This window comes from Tetrao urogallus, assembly GCF_951394365.1.
Source record: "Tetrao urogallus genome assembly, chromosome: 4".
In the NCBI taxonomy this organism is placed as follows: domain Eukaryota; kingdom Metazoa; phylum Chordata; class Aves; order Galliformes; family Phasianidae; genus Tetrao; species Tetrao urogallus.
In genome coordinates, this window is record NC_136817.1 from 69527073 (window position 1) to 69547695 (window position 20623).

Genomic DNA, 20623 nt, shown 5'->3' on the forward strand with positions numbered 1-20623 from the left:
CCCTGAGGGAAGCAATAGAGGAAGGCTCTCTGCCACCAGACCTACAGGTTTCTTTCTGAAGGCATAGCTGAGCACCCCGTGTCTGCATTCAGCACAGCTGCCCAAGCAAGGTCTGACCCAAATTACAGCTTAGTCTGAGAACTGCTGAGCATTAATAACCCGAGAAAGCTGCGGTGCTTGCCAACTCTACTTCATTTCTGCCTCAGAGCTGTCTTGCAATTGGCTCCAGTGATGGACACAGTGAAATATATGTTGACATGTAACCCATGTCTCCCTCTGTAGAGCTCCCACAAGAAAAGCAAGATGTTGCACAAATATCTCCTCGGTGTTGCTGGGCCAGAAACACTTCCAGGTGCTGGATGGAGGCATCAAAGCAATCCACAGTTCCCCCAGTACACTGAAAAACTGGAAAGCAAGTCTGCTACAGCTCAGACCTGTCCAGTGGCATTTCTTTGAATGCCTTCCAATTGGCCATTGTGCTTCTTGGATCATAGACTCCATGTTCACCTAGCCATGACAACAAATAGCAGAGGAGAATGGCATCTTCACATCTTCCTGGACCCCCTCTCATTTCACATCCACAGCACCTCAGGGCTGACTGCCCCATCCCTCAACTGAAACACCATCAGCTAGAAGCCTCTGTAAATATAAAATAATCCAGAACATCCAGGGCAATTTCTAGAAATGCAAACCTGAGTCCAAATTGGAGTAGATTGGACCATTTCTGCACACTCTGAAAGCAGAAATGCAAGGAGCATTTAAGGAACAGCTGGGGAGAAAGCAAGCAAGAAGACTGCAAAAGAAGAAGAAGAAAAATAAAGAAGTAGTAAAAAAAAACTTTGGTGTGCTGGAAACAGCAGTGGTTTAACAGGGAAGGGCCCCCCCAAGAGAGCTAACAGATGATGTTTTGAGATGGTGGAGGGTGGGAGGAAGCAGCCTCCAAGGAAAAACACATCAAAAAGGTCGAGATGGAGAAAGAGCCACAAAACAAGCAGAGAGAACACAAAGCAATCCTTAATTAGAGGAGGAAAAAGAAATAATGTGCAACAAATTGCAGGGAGCGCTGGCAATTAGCAGCAAGGAATCCATTCCCTTCTGCACACAATAGACGCCAGATAAGAACATCCATTTCTGGATGTTTTGCTCAAGTGTGGCTCGGGGCAAGAAGTCATACCCGTGTGTGCTGACACTGCCTGTGCAAAAGGAGGAAAGATTTGTCATGAGAGGATGAGGGGAACCCAAAGCGATTGGAAAAATGAGGATATGAGAAAGGCAAAGGGTATAAGGAAAGCATTTCTGTTTGATAGTGATCTAAGTAAGCTGAAATATTGGGTATTTCAGACTAAATGACATCAGGCACATGAATGGAGACTGCACTGGAGCTCATGATAGGTGCCCCTAAGCCTGTTTTGGCATCTACAGCAGTGACCTTCATTGCATTAAATGATTCAGGGTGAGGCAGGATTAACTACCTATATTCCCACTGGAATTAAATAATTCCGTAAATAACTTCAACAAGTCCCTTGTGCTGAAAATCTACAGAGAATCTGAAGGAACTGGTTCTTCACCCCAATGGCTCTTGAACCAACCCAGCATACTTTTGTTGGATGTAGAGCTCTCTCTATGCCTGTGACTCAGTGTGAGCACACTAGCACTGCTCCCCAGTACTGCCAAGATCAGCTCCTGATGGGTGGTAGCCCTCCAAAGCAAAATAGCTCCATTGTTTCTGATTATGTTGCAAGGCATTGTTTTTTGTTCAAGTTTTCTGGAAGACTCCCAGCTCCGTTAGTCATTCTGGCCTGCAATGGAAGGTGGAGATGATGGGATGGGTGTTCCTTCACTTCTTCATTAGTAAAACGTTCTTCACCAGAGGGTGGTTGGGCACGGAACAGGGCTCCCCAGGGCAGTGGTTATGGCACCAAAGCTGCCAAAGTTCAAGGAGCAATTCGGGCAATGCTGTCAGAAATATGGATTTAATCTTGCGTGTTCCTGTGTGAAGCCAGGAGTTGGACTCAGTGACCCTCGTGGGTCCCTTCCAACTCAAGATGTTCTATGAAGCTGTGATTCTGTGATCTCCTGCCTAACAGAGGGATTGCCAAGTTACAGCTCCGAATCTAAACATGGACAGGCAAGTACAGCTCACCCACCGCAGGTGGGATTTAACTCATTGATTTCAATGCCCACATGCAGATGTCCCCATGTAGGTGTCCACACATGCACCACATACATCAACGCCCACTGACTGGTCACCACTGGAATGCCACACCACTGGTCAGAGAAGGAAGTTTAAATTCAGGGAACAAGTGGTTCTGTGGACCTTTGGTGATTTAACAGGTGCTCAAATACTTGTTGGATGTTTATGTACCTAACTATGGCAGCTGAAGGCCCAGTGCTCCTGGAGATGCTCTTGGATGTCTCACCTGCCCTCCATCTTCTACTCCAAAATGAGTCACTCCTTATCTTATGTCCTATTTGATATCCTAGAGCAGAAGGCTTGGAAATCCTACAGAGCCTGAATGGTGGGATGGCTTGGGGAATGGGGAAGAGAGGAATGGGGAGGTGGGAGGGATGCAGTGATAGAACAGGTTGGGTTGATGATACACAAGCTACACCTGAAGAGGGCAAAGGTATCTGGAGGCAATGATGTGCTATGAGTGTAATGGGGCTCTGGGTCTGAGAGGGAGCTAAGAGATGGAGGAGGGGGTAGGCAGTCCTATATCCCAGAACCATCATCTCCAAACTGAACATCAGTCTGACAATAACTCACCTCCCTCACACCTTTCAGTTGCATTCAGCAAGCTGAACACTGCTGGAAGCCATATAGACCTGGGAAAGCTCAATAAAACCCTGAGTAAAGACAACAGTGTGGGGACAAAGACAAGCAGCCTCATTTAGAAGTCTCACCTTTGAAGACATCTCTACTGAGGTATTGGGAGGGAAACACCTCTTCCATCCTGGGACTTTTTTTCCAAAGGCCATCACAGAAAGTTTAATCTGTGAGATGAATGGTAGAAGATGAGGGTTGGGGAGTGAAGGGAAGGAAGGAAAAACAGAGTTTGGGGGAGGAACTGGTGGGAGAATGGGCAAGAAAGGATGCCAGAGATAGAAACCCCCCGAGTTCCGAAATGTGCCATGGGATAGGCTGAAATAATAGTGAGGTTGGGGCAGCTGTGGTTTATAATGGGTAGGCAGGAAAAGGCTGTGGGTTTTTAGCACAACAGGGCATTTCTGAATGAACTGACCTAAGGAGGCTGAAATTTGTTTGAAAATAAGCACAGATATGCATATTGTCTGGGTTTTTCCTTCCCATTTTAAAGAAGCTTTTCACTGGCTTCCAGCAGTGCAAGCACAAGCCAAGTGCAACCTTCACTTCTTGCCATGCTGAAGCAAAACAAGCCAAACAAATCAAGAAGTCCCTTTGAAACTCATTGATTTGTGATAAAGCTGAGTAAAATATTTACCATAGGATTCCTCCCCAGAAAGAGGTAAAGGGAAACATGAATGGAAAGAAGGGGAGAAGAGCAGGCACAAGATCTGTCTGTGTGGTAGAGCTGAACAGGATTTTAGGTACAGATACATCAGTGTTTGAAAATAAACATCTCATTGCTATTTTATATTCTAGGGAAAGCTCTCCTATTTCATCTTTCCTTATTCTCATGCTGGGAATTAATGAAATATCCAGGAAAACTCTTGCATTTCAAATACGAGTCTTAATGCCTTCATCTTTCCAAAAGAAAAAAGAGAGAAGAGAAGAGAAGAGAAGAGAAGAGAAGAGAAGAGAAGAGAAGAGAAGAGAAGAGAAGAGAAGAGAAGAGAAGAGAAGAGAAGAGAAGAGAAGAGAAGAGAAGAGAAGAGAAGAGAAGAGAAGAGAAGAGAAGAGAAGAGAAGAGAAGAGAAGAGAGAAGAGTCGAACCATTTCAACAATTAAAATCAAGAAAAAGGCAACTCAAGCCAAATTGAAGTACACATCTTATTTTGTTTCTAAATTTCTTGGCAAAAAAAATCAAATCCTTCCACTTAAAGCTTAATTCTGCTTTTGTATCAGTGTTATTCTGGGAAGACAGAGTGTTTGGGAACCAGAATTCTGTTAACCAGCCACATGCTATAGGGAAATCATTCCTCCTGCGCAGCTAGAGATGTACACTGACACTTTCATACATTAGATATTAGAAAATGAACCTCATGCATGTGTCAGATATCTGGTTAGCATGCGTCGTTTTACCTCTTCTCTTGAATTTTCCAGCTCCTCTATCAGAGATGCCATTCACTTTTCAGCTAAATATTTAATTCAGGAGTAAAGGATTCTTTTTTTGGATAAATATCTGTCACTACCTCCTATCAGTAGTAATTAAAGTCATATGATGCAGCCTTCAGCATCACAGGTGATGAGCAGATCGTGGCTGTTGTTGATGGGTAACAAGTTCTTTTGGGGAAGGAGCTGACAGTCACTGAGCTGACAGTGATCACCACCAACTCCTGGATCCCCGTGGGGCACAGAGGTCACTGGGACACACCAGCACCATGATCCCACTTGCACCATCAGGATGTATGAGTGCTGGGGCTGGCAGTGCAGCCTGGCTGCACCTCACCCTCAGGGCAGTCTTTCTCCAGCTCCAACCTCCTTTACTCAAGTGCTGAGCCTGTAAAATCTCTTTTTTTCCTTTGCCAGCTCCACCTTGCTGACTTCCCACTCAGACCACCTCATGCATCCCCGTGATTGGATCACAGAATCATTCAGGTTGGGAAAGATCTACTCCATACCCCAACCATCCCCACCATGTCCATTCACCATGGCCCTCAGTGCCACGTCTCCATAATTCTTGAACACCTTCAGGGACGGTGACCCCACCATCCCCTGTGCAGCTGTGCCAGTGCCTGACCAGTCTTTTGGAGAAGAAACGTTTCCTACTATCCAACCTGACCCTCCTGGTACAACTTGAGGCCAACGCCTCTCATCCTATTGCTGATACCTGTGAGAAGAGGCCAACCACCACCTTCCACCAACCTCCTTTCAGGGAGCTGCAGAGAGTGATGAGGTCTCCCTTGAGCCTCCTCTTCTCCAACCCAAACACCTCCTCATGCCCATGCTCCTTACCCCATCACTCTAGCTTGGTACTGAACAGGGATTTCCCCAAACCTATCCAGTAAAAGAGCTCCATTTCCTTAGCTACTCAAGCAGACAAGTTGGCTGTGACACCCAAGCATTACATCATGGTTCTGCCCACTGTTTTCCACCATGTCCCAGTGATGCCCAAGGAAAAATTAAGCCCCAAAACTTCCCTTACTTCCTAATAAAAAGAAAACCTGGACATAGCTCAGAATCACCGCCAAAGCCCCCCCCCAGCTCTTCTTCCAGCACGAAAGCACAAGGCAGAGCATCAAGATAGAGCAGCAGACACGGTGCTCCTCATTTTCATTCCAATTTAGTTCAGCATCCTCAAGAAGCAGAGCCACGTGCAGGCACTGATAGTGGATTTCATACAAAGCAATCAGAACGCAATAATATTCTCCCCAGTAAACGTCCTGGCAAAAGCCTGGGAGACGTTGACATTATTTGCATCTTTATTGTTCCTGAGCAATAGAGCAACGATGTTGCCGTGTTTTGACTAAATAGACGAAGAGAGATGTTTTGTTGCTTCTTTGAGTGTGGAAAGATTAAGCCCAATTACACATTCGCTCCATCTCCTCCCGTTCACACATACTGATTCCTCCTTTGCCAAAATTGCAGAACCGCCCTGCGAGTTATTTAAGGCAGGCATTAATGGAGAGTGAATATCATGGGCATGAAATGAAGGGGAATGCCACCCACTGAGCTGGATTATGGCGATTTCTTATGGATGGGTTGAGAGTGGAGGTGCTTGGGAAGTGCACAGCTTCTCTGGGGAGGGTATGGCAAAAACTGGGGCTGGCAGCTGGAGAATAAGCCTCCATCACCAAACTCGCCATGTTCCACTGCCAAATCTCCTGCTTTCCATCCTAGCAGAAAGGCAAAAGCTGGCTTGATCTTGATTTTTGGTACGAATACAGACTGTGAAATCGGGGCCTCATGATCCTTCTGACTTTTTGGGTCCCATCCTAGAGGCAACCGTGATGCTCCTGGGCAGACCAAACCCCCTCTGCAACTACAGCGAGCCTTACAAAGCAGATCCCATCCTCCCTTTCTGCTGTGTGTGTCCTCAGACAACCCAGACCACTGCCAGGGAGAAAATTACAATGTCACTTTGGCTGTCAGGATGCTGGCTTGGCATCAGCAAATGTCCAGAGAAGGAATAGGGAGGGCAAGAGGGAGAAGAGGAAGGCGAGCAAAGGCTTGTGCAGTAAAATGGGCACAGCTGGTGATGCAAAATAGGAGTGGCAAGGAGCCAGGATGGGTTTTGCTCTCTGGCTTTTCCATCTGGAGATGGGAAAGAAGAAACCATTTCTTGAAGGTCTGGAGGAGGAAATAAAAGTCCAGGTGGGGAGGCTGACCAAAGGCAGCCCACATCGATCAGAGGAAGGTGGCACCTGGACTTTGACAGCTTGCTAAGAATATTGTCCATCCTTAAATTTAGGCTTGGAAAGTGAAGATGGCAGAGCACTGCCCACACTGCATTCCAGTCCTCCAGGCAAATTCCAATCTTCCAGCCCACTGGGAAATGGGTTTTGTAGCTTATTGGGCATGGTGGTGAAGGGTTGACAGTTGGACTAGGTGACCTTAGTTGTCTTTTCCAAACCTTGATGATTCCATTATTCTAAGAAATAAATGTTAAGCATGGCAATAGCTGTTACTTTTTCCACATCTGGTTTGGATCACATCCATGGTTTGGATCGCAAGTCATCTTTCTGTTTCTTCTAGATGTTTCCAACCTACAGATTTCCTAGGGCTTTTCCAGGGGGAAAATGGTGCCCAAGAAAGGTAAGCTCAGGTAGGATGGCCTTACGGGTTTGCCCTTTTATTACAACACATTAAGGCTGGCTCCACAAAGGAAAATCACTGGAAACCACAAGTGTGGTTTATTCCTCCTTTATTCATATACCTTGAAAAGGCAGGGACTTCAGCAAAACTTCCTAATTCCATTGCAGGTTCCAACTGCACCAACTCTGGACAGCCTGGTCTAGTGGTTGGCAATCCTGCACACAGCAGGGGGGCTGAAGGGGGTTGAAACTAGATGATCATTGTGATCCTTGTCAACCCAGTCCATTCTATGATTATATGATTCTATGGGTGATCCCGTGTGGAGCCAGGAGTTGCTTTCAGTGATCTTTATGGGTCCCTTCAAACTCAGGTTATTCTATGATTCTATGATGGGTTCACCTTCTCCTTACCCCTCAGGCATTAGCTTGGCTTCTCTTCCTCCTTCTGCCATCGTGGTACCCAAGGGAGGGAGGAAATAAAAAGAAATTCAAGAATATTCCCTCTGATTCCTCCTCCAGACCTTGGTCCTATCTAACCCTAACCCTACCTCTTTTCAAACACCCTGAAGAACAAGAAGAAACTTCATTTTCTCGGGGTGGGAGCCAGCTTTGTAGGCAACAGCATCCACTCTTTGCTTCACCTTGGTATGAGGAGCCAAAGACAATTAATGGCTCTCTGGGCAGTGTGGTCACGCACTGCAGCGTTACTCCATTTCTTACTCTCAAGTCTGGAAGAACTGAACTGCCACCAGCTAACACGTCCTTTTCTCACACTTCCCGTAATTTCAGTAAGAGCTGGAGCAGATACCATTGGGTTTGTTTTATTCCCAAGAGAGAGTGTGACAAACCCTCCCGATCACAGTCACGTCCAGAGCTTGGTGAGCAATCTGATTTTCCAGCAGTGCAGAAGGAAGATGGTTGGAAATGCAGAGAGAAGCAAGGAAGCGCAGAAGTTTTAGTTGCTGAGCATGTCATCCTCTTTGTAATGAAAAATAACAGTTGGGTAATGTTTATGGGGATGGCCTTGGCCTCGGGTCTTCTGAGGGTCTCCACCATTGAGCAGTGTGTTCCCAAGAGGGAAGGGACAGACCTGAGCACAGAGCTGGCGAGGAGCCTGGAATGGTGATGGCTGGAAATAGCCCAGCGAAATAAATCCCCCCATGGTGCAGGGGCAATTATGGGAGAGAGATATGCTGCCCTGCAATAACTCACCCTGCAGGGTGGGAGAACTTAAAGAAAAGATGGGTGATGAGAAATCCAAGCAAGGAGCCAATGGGGATGGTAGCTGAGGCAGTATTGGTGTGGTGGCTTTGGCCCTCTGCTTAGCTGGGATACTTTTGTCAATCTTCTCAGGTGAAACTCATGGCCAAGGGAAGAGCCTGCATCAGACCTGCACAGTTTCAACCTGATTTTGAAGACAAGTGCAGCAGCAGGGTCTCCCACCACTGCCTCACCATTATATTTTCTCCAACAGTGAATTTCTAAGCATCTGTCCCATTTGACCCAGGGCACAGCCACATGCTGCTGCACAAGAGGTTTTTAAGTCCAAGCCTAACAGCTCATCTTCCCTTGAGAGATGTAAACAGTGATGCTGCTAACAGCTCTTCCTGTATCTTAGCATCGTTAAGGACTAAAAGATGCCAGTGTTCTTAGAAGCAAGAAAAAATAACTTAATCCCTATCACCTTTTCCCCAGTAGGGAAACTGATTCACTGGCAGGTGTTTAGTGGGCATGGTGGGGATGGGATGATGGCCACCCTTGATGATCTTAGCAGTCTTTTACAACCTTAATGATTCAGTGATTCTATGACTTGCCTGGAGTTAGAAAGGCCAGGGACAGTGCTGGCAGATCATTAATTTATCTATGCACTCCTGGGACTTGCACAGGTGCAAACTGCATTTGCACATTTCACATGTTATCCCCAGGGAGCAATTTTAGCACCATACTCATGGCTAGAATTGAGCCATATGTGCTTATCTACCTATAATACGAGGGCTTGCAATGCTTTTCCAACTCCAGATGCTTGGTTTGAGAGATGCATTTGGCTTTGCACCCCCCGAGTTTGGATACCTTCCTCTTGGAAGCATTTCTTATCAGTAACAATGGCAAGGAGACCAATGATATCTGTGCTGTGGTCCTTGCAGTCCAGCATGGTCAGACTCCAGTCATCCCCAAAGCAACAACCTTGGTGTGACAGCTCCCACGGGGAGCAGCATAGATAACTGCCCACCTGCTTTGGGGCTACAGCCCAGAAATGTCCCATATTTTTGGATAACAGTTTCACACAGTCGTTGCTGCACTTACTTGACAGCTAGGACAAACCCACCTTGCTTCAGGTATCTGGTTCATCCATACCTCTGCTGAGAAATGCTTATTTCTCCTCATTTAAGTGGAGGTCTCATAGATTCTTGAGACACTAGAGACGGAAAAGCAACCACAAATCCATGGGTTGGGTGAAGACACTCTAGAAGGAAGCCCACCCCATGCATGAAAGCTTATTTCTGGTTCCCAGTGAGACACGGTAATAGGAGAACTCATAGAAGTTCTTACTTAGATAAGTTGTGGATGCTCCATCCCTGGAGATGTTCAAGGTTGGGTTGGATGCAGTCCTGGGCAGCCTGATCCGGTGCCTGACTTAGTGCTTGGTAACCCTGCTGATGGCAGGGGGTTGGGACTGGATGTGCTTTGAGGTCAATTCCAACCCAGGCCATTCTAAGACTCTATGACCTCACAACCACCTCTGTGCCTTCCAGACACATTCATCTCTCTGTAGGAACTGATGGGTATCATGTGGATAGGAACTGTGTGTATCATGGCCTTCTTTTCCTGGCCAAAGCCAGGGCTTTTGCAAAAGATTTTCTTCTAATTGGCTTTCAGCACAACGCCATCCAAAGCCCATTTGGGCACTCTGGGAAAAGGATTGTGAAACTCCGGGCTCTTGCTGGATCTGAGCATCCAAGCACATTGCCCTAGAGATCAGACTCTGCTCAGATCTCTAAAAATTGACTTGGTTAAGACAAGAAAGATGAGAAAATCTTTCCCTGCTGAAACGTGGCTTAAATGGCAGCATTTGTGCTCTTCTCGATGGCATCGGGGATGGTGATTGTGGGGTAGGGGGCAGGAAAAGCTCTATGATTAAGTGATTGAACTGAAGAAAAGCATTTTTGGACCTATCCAAAAGGTATACTTTTCGTTTTTTTCCTCTGGAAAATCATTTGAACAAAATAAGCCCATTTTGTTTACTTGGGAACTTATTTCCATTTAAAATAAATACGTTTGTGTTTTAACTTGAAGCGAAGAAAGTGAAATATTGTTTCAAAGGGAGATATTAAACCGTTTGAGGGGGGTGGAAACAAAGGTAAACGGAATCATTTCTTTTCAAAATTGTCTGGTTTGGTTATTTGGACCCAAAGGATGAACCAAGATTGATATAAAACCCCAGCATGTTTCAGGTGACCTGAAAGTATTTCTTTCCAGGCAAAGAATTCCAGGTAAAAATGCCTCCCTGCATCTGGCAATGATTGTTTTGGGAGTAGAATTAGGATTTAAAGCTTGGGCCACACAGATTAATCCGTTCCCTCCAAGCCCAGCCAAATCCACTTTGAGCATGGCCAGGGTGGAGGAGGAGGGGGAAGAGACAGCTGCTTTTGAAGGCTCTGGCATCCACTTAGCTTGAAAATGAGAAAGAAAGCAAAGTAAGACCAGGACAATTAGATCCTGGGCAGCACAGACCTTTCCAAAAATGAAAGACAGCAAGGGGAATTAATGGGCATAAATGCAACCCGGTAATTAATTGATAAATGGCATTAGAGAGTTTTCTAAAGGGGAAGAGTCCAACGTGACTTATCTTCCCAAAGGCAGAAGACAATTTCTCCCTCCTTTCACCTTGCAGATAAGGGCAGAGAGGAGGGATCTTTCCATTCTGAACCTTCAGAGGAATCTGGAAGTTGATGTTGAACAGTGGGCTGTTATAATTGACCGAGCTGTGGAGGCTGGAGGAGCGCAGTGTGCAATTATTTGCCACTGAATAATTCCTCTCTCAAGGGTGGGAGCAACATGGGAGTGGGGACAAAGCTGCAAAGGCAACAGGGTTATTCCTTGTGGAGTTGCAGGGGGGACTGGTTGGGTTATCACAGAATGGCCTGGGTTGAAAAGGACCACAATGATCATCTGGTTCCAACCCCCTGCTGTGTGCAGGGTCGCCAACCAGCAGACCAGGCTGCCCAGAGCCACATCCAGCCTTGAATGCCTGCAGGGATGGGGCATCCACAGCCTGCTTGGGTTGTTCCTCCAGTGAAACACCTTTCTGCACAAACCCCCCTCTCCTCCCTCAGGCAATGGGGCAGTGGGGTGTTGGGGGACACTTCTCTTTGCTACAGTCATGGTTCCCCTGACAGCCCTCGTGCACATAAAATCGGACTCATAGAATGGAAGGGACCCTTAAAGGCCATCTGGTCGAACTCCAGAACAGGGACACCCAGAGCTCCATCAGGTTGCATTGTCCCTTTGGCCAAGCTGAAAGGTCTCACCTGTGCTTCAAGATCCTCCACCAGCTCCTCCCCAGCTAACCTGAAGCATTCACCACCCCAAGACAGCCTGCAAGCAGCCACGTCACCACAGTTCCCAACAGCGCAGCAAAGATGTTTTCAAGGCTGAATAAGCCTGAAAATTGAGACACTTCTCTCCTCCCCTGCTAGACACATTATTAACAATATATTGAATCCCTCGGCAGAATTAGCAGATAGATGGAAACACATCAGTTTCAGTGCCAAAGTGTAGGCGTCTACACTCCTACAGCCACAGTCAAAGGAGACCAAAGGCTCTCTTTCATTTGCCTGAACTTAAACATCTTATGCCCCAGAGTATGGAAGGCACTCTTTCTTTGGGAGCAGGAAGACTGGGCAATGGTGAGGCCAAGCCAGACAGATCATGAGGGAATAGACCAGAGCCAAATTACCTTGGCACCAGGGTACAGCTCTTTGATTTGCACAAAAGCCCTTGATTTCAGTATTTAAAGAGAGCTCGTAAACAATCATAGAATGGTAGAACATCCTCAGTTGGAATGGACTCGTAAGGATCATGGAGCCCAACTCCAATAATAGGGAAGGACTTTTTAGACCACAGTGGTAAGACAAAAGGGGAACGGTTTTAAACTGAAAGGCAGAAGGTTTAGACTGGTGCTGCTGCTCAGAGCTGTGGCTGCCCCATCCCTGGAGGTGCCCAAGGCCATGGATGGGACCTGGGCAGACTGAGCTGGTGGGGCAGCCAGCCCACAGCAGTAGATGAGGCTGGGTGGGCTTCAAGATCCCTTCCAATCCAAACGTTCTGTGATTCTATGATACCTCTACAACTGAGCTGTCTGGCTGCCCTTGCTTCTAAATGGGACTCTTGTCTTCCCTTTCTGCTGCTAACACTCATGCAGGGTTCACCTCTGAACCATGCGTGAGTCTTCTCTCCAGATGGGGCAGTGAGATAGCACAGTGCATGCTCTGATCTCACTCCTATGTGGATGACAGGATTCAGCTAAGATGTATTTCTTCTCCTGGGACCAGGAAGACCTGTTTCTCCAGCCCACAGACCATCTCTGATCCACTTGGGATAGAGAATCAAAGACTATGACTGGAAGCCCCTAAAGTATTTATTTGATACCCCGACCCTTCGTGGAGCAGCTCCTCAGTCCCCATACCCACTGGGTGACAGGCAGACAGAATAGCTCAGCAGCTATTCATTCTTGTCATGAAAACAGGTGCAATCTCCAGCCAACGTGCCAAGTCAATTCAGCTAAAACCTGCACAATTGCCCTGAGTTGAATCAATAGCCCCCAGCTTCATCGCTGGAACAGGTCACCAGCTTATCAAGGGAGAGCTGAAATCATTCATAGGATGCTTGTGGTTTCTCCGTCCTTGTGATGGCTTTCCTGAACTCTGTCCAAAGCAGAGACATGTCATTTAGATTCTATTAAAACAAAGCCTTCCATTAAAGGTGCACGTACACACACGCAGGGAGAGAAGGAAGGAAGAGAAACGAAGGAGGGAGCTGGGTGTCCTTGAGGTCATGCAATCTAACAAATCACAGCGAAGCCATTAACACCACGAAATGACAGGAGGCAAAACAAGGCAGAATGTTAAGCGCCCAGTGCTACCAAATCCATCAGCTGCCCCCATTATTCCGATGGTGTGTCGGTGCAGCGTATAATCATCAAAATTGGTATTCTGCTGCAAATCATCTCTCTCCTGCTTTCAGTCCAGGATGAGTTTTGCTGGTCATCAGGGATCAAGGAGAAAACATGGAGCCCACTCATCAGAGTCTTAAGACTTCAAGTGTGATGTAGTTTTGGAGGCTGGTGGCAGTGTGCTGCATCTTCAAGGCTGCAGGGCAGGGTCAAAGCAGGGCTGTGATGGTGAAAAAGTGAACCACCACTATCAGAGCTGGAACAGCCCCACTTTAGTAGCTAGTGTAACCCACATGTATTCACTTACAGCTGTCCTCAAGGGACAAGGGATGAAAGGACCCCCAGGGTGTCCTGGCTGAAACCCAAAATGAAACCTGATTTATGGGTCTTCTTCCTCCTTCACTGAGATTGTAGAATCATAGAATCACAGAATCATTCAGGTTGGAAAAGAGATCCCAAGCCCAAGCCCAACCCATCCCACCGTGCCCACTGACCACATTCCTCAGTGCCACATCTCCATGGTTCCTGAACACATCCAGGGATGGTGACTCTCCCATTCCCTGGGCAGCTGTGCCAGTGCATCACCACGCAAACCATCCTGAGTGTCACACAGCTCTGCAGCACCAGAGATCCTGCCTTGGGGTGGCTGCCAGTCACCCCATGGTCATTCTCTGTCTCTCAGGGAGAGACCAACATTGCAATCTCTACTTGAAACACCTCCAAGGTGCAGGTTGGCAAGATCCTATTTTCCCCTATATTCAGCACTCGTCAGGCCGCACCTCGAGTACTGTGTCCAGTTTTGGGCCCCTCACTGCAAGAAAGATATTGAGGCCCTGGAGCGTGTTCAAAGAAGGGCAACGAAGCTGGTGAGGGGTCTGGAGCACAGGCCATATGAGGAGAGGCTGAAGGAGCTGGGAATGTTCAGCCTGGAGAAGAGGAGGCTCAGGGGAGACCTTATTGCTCTCTATAACTTCCTGAAGGGAGGTTGTAGTGAGCTGGGGGTCGGCCTCTTCTCTCGTGTCATTAGTGATAGGACCAGGGGGAATGGTTTCAAGCTACGCCAGGGGAAATTCAGGCTGGACATGAGGAAGTATTACTTTTCAGAAAGGGTGGTCAGGCACTGGAATGGACTGCCCAGGGAGGTGGTGGAATCACCGACCCTGGGGGTGTTCAAGGAAAGACTGGATGTTGCGTTGAGGGACATGGTTTAGTAGGAGCTATTGGGAATAGGTGAACGGTTGGACTGGGTGATCTTTTAGGTCTTTTCCAACCTTAGTGATTCTATGATTCTATGATTCTATGATCCAGGTAGCGGAGTCCAGACCAAGTGTGATGCTGCTGTCATTTCACAGACAGAAGAGTCAGCAGGTATCAAAGTTTCCATCTAAAAGCTGAAAGAGGATGAGCACACAGCTGATGGGCATCCGAAAGGACAATCGTGCCACTTTCAGTTGTGTTTCAAGCCCATCTTCATCTATTGCCAGTGCACTGCAGGACATCCAAGAGGGACAGCATCACCAGCATCATTTGGGCAGCCTGGTCTCATGCCAGATCTGGAGGTTGGCAGCCCTGTCTGTGGCAGGGGGGTAGACTTTCATGATCCTTGGGGTCCCTTTCAACCCAAGCCATTCTATGATTCGATGAGCAAGATGATTGGGATAACCCAGCTCTGGTGAAGATCCTGACCTCCTGCTGAAAATTCAGCAGAGCTCAATTTAGCTGTGCTCAAGGGCCCTTTCCCTAACAAGACAGATCAGAAAAGCCATTTCCCATACCAGAAAATGATGGTTTTTTTTCCTGAAGTTGAGTGGAGAAAATTCTCCAGCCAATTGTTTTGTGGTCTTTTTTTAAAGCTGTTGTGCATGTCACTCAGTGCCAAGGATTTCAAAGTGTGTCATCGCTGATTTTCCTTTGTCATTAACTGCCAGGTTTTGGGGGGTGGTTCAGAGCTGAGCTGGAGGAATATGGGAAGCAAAGCTGACTTGATTAAGACTGTGTTTTGAAACCTTTCTGCATCTTGTTTAAATTGATTTTCTTCTGCTTCTATTCTAAAAGTGGAAGGAAAAAAAAAAAAAAAAAAAAAAAAGAGCTCCATCCAAGGGAACATCAAAGGGTATGGAGTTATTTTCACTGCTGGTATAAAAACGAAGAACACGCAAAGACCAAACTGCATGAGGGATGCTAATAATGTGCCCAACAACAGAGCCCCACAGAGATGGACGTTAATACCTTGATTCAGACCTGAGATGCCTGCAATACAAAAGCCTCACGCCTGCAAAATCCTCCTAGGAAAGCCTCTGTGAGGAGACTGTGTGTTGGAAAAAGCATGCCAAGAACGATTTGAAACTCAAAGAATGACTGAAGTTGGTCTTGTAGTCAGAGCTTTTCTTTATGGAAAGGGCAGGCTGGGAAAGAAAATCCAACAAAATGAAGCAGAAGAAAAAAAAATGCTTGCAAAAGGTAGCTGTTATTTTTATGCCCGGGGGAAAATGAAGCTGTTTATCCATTGTGGCTCATTTTGGATTTGCTAAGCAACGTCAGCAGAATGGCTCAGCAGATTGGATCCATGCCTTGGAGTATCTCGAGGACTACTTGGTGCTCAGTCATGGCTTCATCCCAGTGTCCAGGTGTGTTGTGGATAACTATTTGCTGTCCTGAATGTGTCTGACCTGATGCACGGTCATCCCTATGGCTGAAGACCTTTGGACAGCAGGAGTGGTCTTGATGGGGAGCTCTATGCCAGCACCTCCATGGCAGGTGCTGTTACCCACCTCCCACAGCAGGAAAAATGATGCTAGCAGAATTGTGCTATAAAACCAGGGGGGTAAATCCACACCTTTCTAAAAAAAAAGAGTCCAAAGGCTGCACTGAGTTGATTCTTACTGGGAACGGAGACGTGGTTATTCATAAAGTTCATCCAACGGTGCTAAGATTTTCCTGTTCCTCCACTGATTGCAGGGATAACTGCTTTTTGTGGTTAAAGATGTTGGCACCAGGGGATTCCTCATCTAGGCATTTAGAGGTACCTCTCAGATCAGCCTTTTCGCATCAGTGTTGTCTAAAATGACCGAAAGACTCCTTTGTCTTCATCCATTCTCTTCTAATCAAAGCCAGAAGGAGAAGGTTCAAGAAGGAACCATCACTGGTTGAAAAGATGAAGATAAAGGTTCAAAAAGGGACCACTCACGGTGTAAGAAATGAATATAAAGGTTCAAGAAAGAACCATCCTTGGCTGAAGGGATGGAGTTACAGGTTCAAGAAGGGACCGTCCTTGAAAAGATGAAATAGATTCATTTCCAGCCCAGTCCCAAAAGCTGTGTCTATAGTAGTGAACTGAACAGTGCATTGAACTCAAGCTGCTGAATTGTGAGTGCCTCCTGGCACACATTTGACTTTCTCACAGCCCTGTATGATCCATGCATGGGTCAGTCACTCACATGGCCCACGAATTGGCTGACTTTGGGCACTCTGTTCTGCAGACAGGACAGTTTAATTACACAGAAGATTGCTTCGTGCCATTGGCCTCGGGACCTCCAAAACTGTCCCAAAGACATTTGAGCTCTGAGCACAGACATGACCAAACCTCCTTGATCTGCAAAGCTTAGGGATCACAAAGTGCCTCGTTCACTGGAGGCAGTTTTAGACCAGTTTGCTCCAAACATTGCTCAAGCTTGCTCTGCTTCTTCATTTATTTCTCTGAGAAATGGCTTAAAACAGACGGGGAAGCTGGTGAGAGGAAGCTGCATCCTGCTCTGACGCTGCTGACACAGAGCTGCTCCATCTCTAAGCTCACTTTGTACTTCATAGTGCTGGGACTTGAAAGATGCTTCTTGAAGAAATACTTGGAAATTAGTGAGATAAGGCATCAACACTTCAGTGACAGCACTCAACAGGACCCCGGTCTTTAGCATGCATGTATAATATTACAAATTTATTTCTTTCCGTATATATCTAGAAATGTTGATGCAGTGAATTAAAATCAAGCTGTGCTGCACACTTTCATTTGTAATGGGGCCATTCTTGGTTCCAAAGAGGGAGCTATCAGCCCCCTGGACAGCAGGGAGGGATGGCATGCACAACAGCCTTCTGCCAAAGACAAACAAAGTGAAAGAAAAGGTGCTGGAAAATGATGAATTGTTCAACTTGCTCAGCTGCAGGAGCCTCTTCATTAACTGCTTTACTGCTTTTTTTCTTCTTCCTCTTTTTATTTTTTTCTTTTACCCTTCGGTTCCCTTTGGTGAATGTGCCTGCAGCTGTGTGTGTCCAGAAGCACTGAGCATGGCTGCCCAGTCCCACTTTGAGATCCTGTCCCCCCTCATCTCAACCATTCCAGCACAAAACAAAAGGGAGGTGAGATGCTCTCATACTGACAATGCCACCTCGTGCTGCATGCCAAGGAGCAAGGAAAAGATGCACCCTGCAGATGGTGCACCTTGAAATTCAGGCTTCAGCCAAGAAGGACACTTCTGGTCCTACTGAGTTCTCCAGTATATGGAAGCCTTTGAAACATGGGAGGCTCTCCCCTGCCCTGCTGGCATTCTGCCCTCGAGGGTAAGTGAGCAAGAAAAGACACGGGTGGGACAGCAGCAGACGGTTGCATTTCACAAATAAGGGGAACTGAGGCGTGGAGAGAGGCAGTAACTTGCCCAAAGGCAAGGAGATCGTCACCGCTGGTGTGGAGGGAGGCAGGACTTCTGAGCACCCTGAGCAAGCTGTAGATGCTCTTGTTCATTGCAGGGGAGTTGGACAAGATGGCCTTTAAAGGTCTAATTCAAATCGTTCTGTAATTCCATGATTCTAATCCAGTGCCACTGTCCTGGCTATGTCTACCTGTGACCATCAGTGTTGCCGCAATAGAAATGAAGCCAGCTGTAGCCTCCTCTCTACCTTTACTTGAGATTTTCCCCCTACAATGTCACTCTTCCTTGGCCACCGCCAGGAGTAGAACACCCCTGAATTTGTTAATGATGAACTTCATGATCTAGGTGGTCTTTTCTAACCTTAATGATTCTGTGATTCCAAATGAGCCCTATCAGCTCATCATGACCTTTCTCTGAGGATCATGCTGTGCCTGTCATATCACCTGGATGTTTCATTCCAAGGAGGGCATGGTGTCAATAGGAAGATATTAAGACATCCACATGCACACTCCTACAATCCCTATTCAACCCTGCTTAGAGTGAAAGCATCTAGGAAGCCCACTACTTTCATAGCAGGCCGGATCACAAACTCTCAGTTCTACTGTTGTACTGTTCCCTGGTGTGTAGGGATCCCAGAAGAGTTAACAAGAATGTTAATGGGGATGAGACCAGCAAGGGAAGAGCAGATGTGCAAGGAAAAAGATGGCTCAGCCAAGGTAACCCAGCTCTGCTTCTCACTCACTTCATCTGCGCAAGATCTGGAGCATCTCAGGTTGGGTATTATGCAAAAATTATTCTCTGAAAGAGTGTAATGCATTGGCACAGGCTGCCCAGGGTGGTGGTGGGGTCACCATCCCTACCATCACCATGGGGTGGTGGGGTCACCATCACCATCCCTTGGTGTCCAAGAACCATGAAGATGTGGCACTGAGGGACGTGGGCAGTGGGCACGGTGGGATGGGTTGAGGATGGGCTTGGGGATCTGAGAGGTCTTCTCCATAATTAACGATTCTGTGAATTCTATGATCTCAGTGCAAGAGGAGGAAGACTCATAAATGAGACCAAAACTGGAGAAAACATTAGGGACCCAGTAGGAAGACGCAAAACCCTGGGTCCTCCACCCCTGGACAGTTGAAGAGCACAGTGGCAATTACATGAATCAGAGCAAAGAGCTGACACTAGAATCTATCAGGGCTCAGGCTACAATCTGAAAGCAGATGGGTTTTGTTCCACATCTCCCCTGACTGCCTTTGGAAATCAAATACAGGGTAGGTGAACCCATGGGGTGGCTCATACTGTCTTCCAATTTGCTACTGGAAAGTAAGAACACGATTGCTCCCTCCAGCAGCGTAAAGCTGTTGAATTTGATGTAGACATTTCCTTGTGAGCAAGTCAGGATGTTTTGTGTTTGCCATTTCGATCTTGCAGTCTTGCAAGGCTCTCCCACATGGTAAGCACAACTATCAGGGCACAGTAAGTGCAGAAGGTCTGCTCAAGTCACTGCTCCAGCGTTAGTCAGAGCCTCTCAGCCTCAGCCCTGACTCAAGTGCTTTCTGAAGGAGGGGAGATCCAGCACCTTTCCATAACCACAGCCTCAGGTTCTCCCTGGTGGAGAAACAGCCAGGCTCGACCTTCCAAGAGATGCAGTGTTTGGTGGATACTTGTCCTGAGAGACATCCACACCAATGTCAAATAATGCAGTGTGACATTTGAGTTGGATGATCCGGCAGGAAAGGTGGGATAAGCCCCACAAGCATCAAAGGGATGAAGGTAAAAAAAAAAAAGGGATTTTTTTGGTGGTTTTCTTTTGCTTTCTGCTGCCATTTTCCAATGAAAATGTTGAACTTCGTGCTCAGTATGTCAGCAGAGCAAGCTGATACTTGCATATACTTCTAAAGGGACTGCAGATCATGGGGCTGGGGGAGAGAACAAGGGGGAAAAACTGCTCTTGAAGCTTTCATCCCTGGAATATCCCAGCAGCATTCAGACGAAAGGCTGAGCACAGGGTTTTCCTGGTCATCTGCTGCCACCTAGTGTCATCCCAACACCCCAAAACCCTCCGTGGATGCATTAATTTCTCTAAGCAGGACGCAATTCCTGCCTGTCCCATGAGCCACGTGTTATAGCTGTCGGTGCATCAGGGTGGACATCATCTATTTGCACTCCCTGTGACCATCTCAGGTCGGTCAGAGCTACCAAACAGATTGCCACGCGCCATCCCCAAATTACAACCCCTTCTGATGGTTCTGCACCAGTCTGCATTGAGGAAAAGCCATTGGTGCCTGCTAAGACAACTCCCAGGGAGGTAGATGGTCTTTGAGATGAGTGAAAACACCATTTGCTGCTGAGCAGAGCCCTGTGCTATCATGACCTTGTAAGACCCCTGAGATCACAAACTGAAGTTTCTATCAATCGCTTCCCAGCCTGAATAACTTAAATTTAATCCCTGAAGGTGCATTTCTTGCCTCTTCAATGCTGGTGAGCTTTGGGCAGCGGTAGAGGTCGAGATCCCCATTGCTCCCCACCTGCAACAGGAGGAGATAAAGGGAGTGGGATGGCACTGAAAGGCAAGACTCCAAGGCAAGGGGCATTGCACCAGCTTGATGCAACCATCCAAGTGCCCCCTCCAAAGTAAGGCAGTTTTCTGACTGCAGCATCCACATCTCTCACTTTGTCATTAAGCTAAATGATCCAAGTAATTAAGAAAATGTTTTCCAGTCCCTTCATCATTGCAGTGACTTCTCCAAACACTCTCCAATTGTTTAACCCTCTTCTAACACCTACACAGAGGGAAGGATACAGCAGCTGTGTGGGCTGGAGATCACAGAAAAGAACAGGACTTTGGGCAGGTTTATAGACCTGCTCATTTATTCCGTCCTCTGGAGGTCAGCTGGGAATGGTCTCAAGATGTCTCCCT